The following is a 7,442-nucleotide window of genomic DNA, read 5'->3' as shown; positions in this document are numbered from 1 at the left end:
CTTTGTAAACCCTAGAAATGGTTGTGCGTGAAAATCCCAGTAACTGAGCAGATTGTGAAATACTCAGACCGGCCCGTCTGGCACCAACAACCATGCCACGCTCAAAATTGCTTAAATCACCTTTCTTTCTTATTCTGACATTCAGTTTGGAGTTCAGGAGATTGTCTTGACCAGGACCACATCCCTAAATGCATTGAAGCAACTGCCATGTGATTGGTTGACTAGATATTTGCATTAATGAGAACTAGAACAGGTGTTCCTAATAATTCTTTAGGTGAGTGTATATATATATATATATATATATATATATATAAAATCACAAATAACGCAGCAGCACAGTCAGACGTGATGAACTGGGTGCAAATCCCCACAGAGGCCGGCCCCTCCTCCACGATATATACTTCACAAATAACGAGGCAGCACTTCCAGCTTTAGGTGGTAGGGTGAAGACCCCAAAACTTTAATCCCAGCAACATTTCGGCCTGCTCAATGAGGCCTTTATCAAGCTTGATAAAGGCCTCATTGAGCAGGCCGAAACGTTGCTGGGATTAAAGTTTTGGGGTCTTCACCCTACCACCTAAAGCTGGAAGTGCTGCCTCGTTATTTGTGAAGTATATATATATATATATATATATATATATATGTATGTATGTTCCTTAAAAACGAAACCATCAATTTAAACGAAACTTGGTATACACATCCCTTGCTACCTGAAAAGAAATCTTGCAGGGTCTCGGCTCTCTACGACGTACACGAGATATTCCTAAAAAATGACCTGTATTATCCAATACAAGCCTGCCAGCCTTTCACTTAAATCCAAACTGCCAATTGACGGGAGCTGTGGAGTTCACAGTTAAAGGGGCGTTCACCATGAAAAACACTGTGTATTAGGGCCGGTCACCATCAAAGTCACTGTTAAAGGGTGGTCACCGTCAAAGTGACACTTAAAGGGGAGACTTTAAGCCTCCTTCTAATTATAAAGTTACCTTGACAACTAAATCAACAGGGAGGGAGGGCGGTTTGGCAGCAGATCTTCAAAATGTGGCTTAGCAGATAGTCTAACGCTGGCAGACACAAAAAAAATTATATACCCAACATAACACCATCCAATAACCCCTTAGGCTATGTTCACATCAGCGTTCAGCCTTTCCGTTCTCTTGCTCCGTTATAGGAGCAGGAAAACGGAAAGGACGGATTCGGCTCATAACTGAGCCGAACGGAGCCTACGGACCTCATAGACCCCCATAGACTATAATGGGGTGCGTTAGGTTTCCGCTCAGAAGATGATTTTGGAGCGGAGACAAAAGTCCTGCATGCAGGACTTTTGTCTCCGCTCCAAAATCATCTTCTAAACGGAAACCTAACGGACCCCATTATAGTCTATGGGGGTCTATGAGGTCCGTAGGCTCCGTTCGGCTCAGTTATGAGCCGAATCCGTCCTTTCCGTTTTCCTGCTCCTATAACGGAGCAAGAGAACGGAAAGGCTGAACGCTGATGTGAATAGGGCCATATCTAATTTCCAAACTGTTGTTTGGTTTACCTAAACATCTATTACCCAGTCACAATACCCTATAGGGCACCTTCCTAACAAATCCCATGTTACCTCATCCTACCTTGTAACTTAGACTAGTTTTTTTTTTTTTTTAAAAGGTAAATCCACAATTGGTATAATTCATAATACCATGCAGATTCCACCAAATAGGATTTTCTTGATCTTTACCTTGGTTATGGTTTATGAGTTGTTTGTATAAATTCTTAACATTGTGTCATTATTACAGGTCAACCTGTTCCCTCGGTCCGCCACCACAAAAAAAAAAAAAAGAAAAGAAAAGATGATCGAGGAGGAGGAAGAAAATGTGGCCACTTCACCCCAAGATATAGGTGATACAGAGGCCACTGATGAGGAGGCCGGACCTTCCCAGCCACCTGATTCCGCCCCCCCAGCTCCAGAAGAGGAGGAAGAGGTGGTCTACACCCCCCACCGGGAGGGTAAATATGTGCACACATTACTATAATTTGATATACATAACATATTCACAAGCATCCCATGATCCCCACAACATCCTGCATCTCCGGAGCTGTAATGCACATGTGTAATGAATCTGACAAATAGCAGCCCTTAGTTAACATGGCTGCCTGTTTTGCTGAGTTGCATTTGCACCCCGGTTCCGATTGAGTGGTGGCACTGGGCACTGGCAGTAGTGGGCACAGTACATGCTGTCGGCCTGACACACACGCTTGCAGGCAACTGCAATTAGATTACAGTGAAAAAATTGTTTTTATTTTTTAAATGCAAGCTACTGTGACACCAGATATGAGTGGTGGCACTGGGCACTGGCAGTAGTGGGCACAGTACACACTGTAGGCCTGACACACACGCTTGCAGGCAACTGCAATTAGATTACAGAGAAAAAAATATTTTAGTTTTTTAAATGCAAGCTACTGTGACACCAGATATGAGTGGTGGCACTGGGCACTGGCAGTAGCGGGCACAGTACACACTGTAGGCCTGACACACACGCTTGCAGGCAACTGCAATTAGATTACAGAGAAAAAAAAAAGCAGACTAATGTGCTAGCCCTAAAAAGGGCTTTTTGGGGTGCTGTCAGGACGCTGTCCTTACAGCAGATCAGATGAGTCTTTGAGAACTGGAGTGGACACAGAACACTGGCCTAACTATCAATTTCCCTATTAAATCAGCAGCAGCTGCACTGTCCCTCCTCTCACTTAGGGTCCATTCACACTTCCGTTGTTTCTTTCCTGATCTGTTCCGTTTTTTGCGGAACAGATCTGGACCAGATCTGGACCCATTAATTTTCAATGGGTCCTCAAAAAAAAAAATCAGACATTGAGCTGTCCGATTTTTTTCAGGACCCATTGAAAATGAATGGGTCCAGATCTGGTCCAGATCTGTTCCGCAAAAAATGGAACAGATCAGGAAAGAAACAACGGACGTGTGAATGGACCCTAACACTGCAGCTTCCGAATGAATCTAAGATGGATGCTGTCCTTGCTTTTTGATAGGAGGTGGGAGGGTCTGGGAGAGAGGGTATGCTGCTAATTGGCTGGAATGTGTCTGCTGACTGTGAGGTACAGGGTCAAAGTTTGCTCAATGATGACGTATAGGGGGCGGACCGAACATCGCATATGTTCGCCCGCCGTGGTGAACGCGAACAAGCGATGTTCGCCGGGGACTGTTCGCCGGCGAATAGTTCGGGACATCTCTAGTTATTAGTGGTACACACTCAGATTGGGTCACTGTCACTAGTGGAGTACCTCAGGGGTCAGTATTGGGCCCTATTCTCTTTAATATATTTATTAATGGTCTTGTAGAAGGCTTACATAGTAAAATATAAATTTTCGCAGATGACACTTAGGCCTCATGCACACGACAGTATTTTTTCACGGTCCGCAAAACGGGGTTCCGTTGGTCCGTGATCCGTGACCGTTTTTTCATCCGTGGGTCTTCCTTGATTTTTGGAGGATCCACGGACATGAAAAAATTTTCGTTTTGGTGTCCGCCTGGCCGTGCGGAGCCAAACGGATCCGTCCTGACTTACAATGCAAGTCAATGTGGACGGATCCGTTTGACGTTGACACAATATGGTGCAATTGCAAACGGATCCGTCCCCCATTGACTTTCAATGTAAAGTCAGGAGTTAATATACCATAGGATCAGAGTTTTCTCCAATCCGATGGTATATTTTAACTTGAAGCGTCCCCATCACCATGGGAACGCCTCTATGTTAGAATATACCATCGGATTTGAGTTAGATCGTGAAACTCATATCCGACAGTATATTCTAACACAGAGGCGTTCCCATAGTGATGGGGACGCTTCAAGTTAGAATATCCTACGAACTGTGTACATGACTGCCCCCTGCTGCCTGGCAGCACCCGATCTCTTACAGGGGGCTGTGATCTGCACAATTAACCCCTCAGGTGCCACACCTGAGGGGTTAATTGTGCGTATCATAGCCCTCTGTAAGAGATCAGGCAGACCCCCCCTCCCTCCCCTGTATTACATTCATTGGTGGCCAGTGCGGCCTCCCCTCTCCCCCCCTATTTAAAATCACGTTCCCCCATCATTGGTTGCCAGTGCGGCCTCACATTTTCCCCCTAGTTAAAATCACGTTCCGAATCCCCCATCATTGGTGGCAAGTGCGGCCTCACATCTCCCCCCCCTAGTTAAAATCACGTTCCCCCATCATTGGTGGCAGTGGAGAGTTCCGATCGGAGTCCCAGTTTAATCGCTGGGGCTCCGATCGGTAACTATGGCATCCAGGACGCTACTGCAGTCCTGGTTTCCATGGTTACTTAGCAATTTTTAGAAGCATTATACTTACCTGCGATGTCTGTGACCGGCCGGGCGTTCCTCCTACTGGTAAGTGAAAGGTCTGTGCTATAGGCAATGCGCCGCACAGACCTTTCATTTACCAGTAGGAGGAGCGCCCGGCCGGTCACAGACATCGCAGCTTGCAGGTAAGTATAATGCTTCTAAAAATTGCTAAGTAACCATGGCAACCAGGACTGCAGTAGCGTCTTGGTTGCCATGGTTACCGATCGGAGCCCCAGCCATTGAACTGGGACTCCGATCGGAACTCTCCACTGCCACCAATGATGGGGGAACGTGATTTTAACTGGGGGGGGGGGGGAGAGGTGAGGCCGCACTGGCCACCAATGATGGGGGATTTGGAACGTGATTTTAACAAGGGGGGGGAGATGTGAGGCCGCACTGGCCATTAATGATTGGGGATTCGGAATGGGATTTTAACAAGGGGGGGAGAGATGTGAGGCCGCACTGGCCACCAATGATGGGGGATTCGGAACCTGATTTTAACAAGGGGGGGAAGAGGGGAGGCCGCACTGGCCACCAATGAATATAATATTGGGGAGGGAGGGGGTCTGCCCCCTCCTGCCTGGCAGCACCTGATCTGTCAATGGGTCCGCAGAAAATCACGGAAAACGGAACAACGGCCACGGATGCACACAACGGTCGTGTGCATGAGGCCTAAACTGTGTAAAGTAATTAACACCGAAGAGGACAGTATACTACTACAGAGCCATCTGGATAGACTGGAGGCTTGGGCAGATAAGTGGCAGATGAGGTTTAACACTGACAAATGTAAAGTTATGCACATGGGAAGGAATAATGCAAGTCACCCGTACATACTAAGTGGTAAAACACTCGGTAACACTGACATGGAAAAGGATCTAGGAATTTTAATAATCAGCAAACTAAGCTGCAAAAACCAGTGTCAGGCAGCTGCTGCCAAGGCCAATAAGATAATGGGTTGCATCAAAAGGGGCATAGATGCCGTGATGAGAACATAGTCCTACCACTTTACAAATCATTAGTCAGACCACACATGGAGTACTGTGTACAGTTCTGGGCTCCTGTGAACAAGGCAGACATAGCAGAGCTGATGAGGGTCCAGAGGAGGGCAACTAAAGTAATAACTGGAATGGGGCAACTACAGTACCCTGAAAGATTATCAAAATTAGGGTTATTCACTTTAGAAAAAAGACGACTGAGAGGAGATCTAATTACTATGTATAAATATATCAGGGGTCAGTACAGAGATCTATCCCATCATCTATTTATCCCCAGGACTGTAACTGTGACAAGGGGACACCCTCTGCGTCTGGAGGAAAGAAGGTTTGTACACAAACATAGAAGAGGATTCTTTACGGTAAGAGCAGTGAGACCATGGAACTCTCTGCCTGAGGAGGTGGTGATGGTGAGTACAATAAAGGAATTCAAGAGGGGCCAGGATGTATTTCTGGAGTGTAATAATATTACAGGCTATAGCTACTAGAGAGGGGTCGTTGATCCAGGGAGATATTCTGATTGCCTGATTGGAGTCGGGAAGGTATTTTTTATTCCCCTAAAGTGGGGAAAATTGGCTTCTACCTCACAGTTTTTTTTTTGCCTTCCTCTGGATCAACTTGCAGGATGACAGGCCGAACTGGATGGACAAATGTCTTTTTTTGGCCTTATGTACTATATTACTATGTTACCTGAGGTTAATGAGGTCGCTTACCCGGCATGATTAGGCGGCTCGCATCATGAAAGCACGCCGTTGGTCACTGTGCGACAGACGCCGAGCTCTCCCATGCACCACCTCACGTACAGCCAGAAAGTGGATGACGTGTGGTGCCGGGAAACGCCCACACCCGTCACCAAGGAAAAGAGCCGCACAGAGCGCCACACGATGCGCCCGCCCAGCACATGCGCGGGAAGCGTCCAACCTTAGGTAAAAAGCCTAAAATGCTGCGGAGACTACACCTATATTAGAGCTTGGATCTTGCCCCCTATTTGTGCACTATAAACAGATTGTGTGCAAAATAAAATACTGTGTACATTTAACAGCCATGATTATACCAAAACCCTAAAAATTGTGAATCATAATTTTGTAATGATACCAATTAAAACCAGCTCTAATATAGGTGTAGGGGTCCATTTCTGGGGCCTTGAAAGATAACTGTCTGGATGGGAGGCAATAAGTTGCTCTGCATATATATATTTGTTCGACCATCAAGTTAATTAGGTCATCAGTGAAGAATAATTAGAAAAAATAAATTTCACTGAAACCTGTGGTATCTACATTGATGCCTGGATTGGCTGTAAATTCAGGCACCTGGGGCACATAGTTATCTGCGGGGATCCATGAAGAGTCACTTGTACGGGGCTGCGACTGCGCACTACCCCTAGGACGCCTACGAGGCGGTTCATCATTAGATGAATCATTTGAGGAAGATGAAACTAAAGATGTCACTTCATCTCCACTGTTGGAGTTAGTGTCCTCAAAAAGCAGGGCATATGCCTCTGCGGCAGTGAAAAGCCGTTTAAGTAATTTTAAACTGTAAACTAAAGTAGATTTTTTTTTGTCTTTTTTTGCTTTTTTATTATTTTGTATTTTATTATTGAACAGCAAACTTAAATCCTGTATATCCTTTAGGATAAAAACTCCCTGAGTCAATTGGCAGTTATTGACAGGTGTCACAGATGGCTGGCGATGAGCCTCAGGAGGCTGAAAATTATATACAGGGGTCTAGTATGGGGAACAGAGTAGTGCCAATATCCTTATTGTGGCAAAAAGGTGTTAATGTAGGTGGCACAAATCCACATGGGGCATAGGAGACTTATATTTTATAAAATGGTGCCACTCAAGCACAGGACACGAGTATGTACACACAGGAGAATGGCACACGTAGTGACAGGGTAATTTTTTTTTTTATGCAACTTGGGAGTGTGTGACAGGTGTTATAGATGTGTGAATTTTATTCTATATTTTTTGTATCTCTAGGACTGTAACTGGTGAATCTTAAGTTGTTACAAACTTCTTATCTCAGGAGCCTCCCCCCTCCCCTTTCTGCTGTTAGTCGAGCTCTGTCTATGCAATGCTATAAGGAGAAGAAGGGGGGGGGGCAGAGAACTG

The sequence above is a fragment of the Bufo bufo genome, chromosome 2 (assembly GCF_905171765.1).
Source record: "Bufo bufo chromosome 2, aBufBuf1.1, whole genome shotgun sequence".
NCBI lineage: Eukaryota > Metazoa > Chordata > Amphibia > Anura > Bufonidae > Bufo > Bufo bufo.
Note: the sequence above shows the minus strand (reverse complement) of the source record.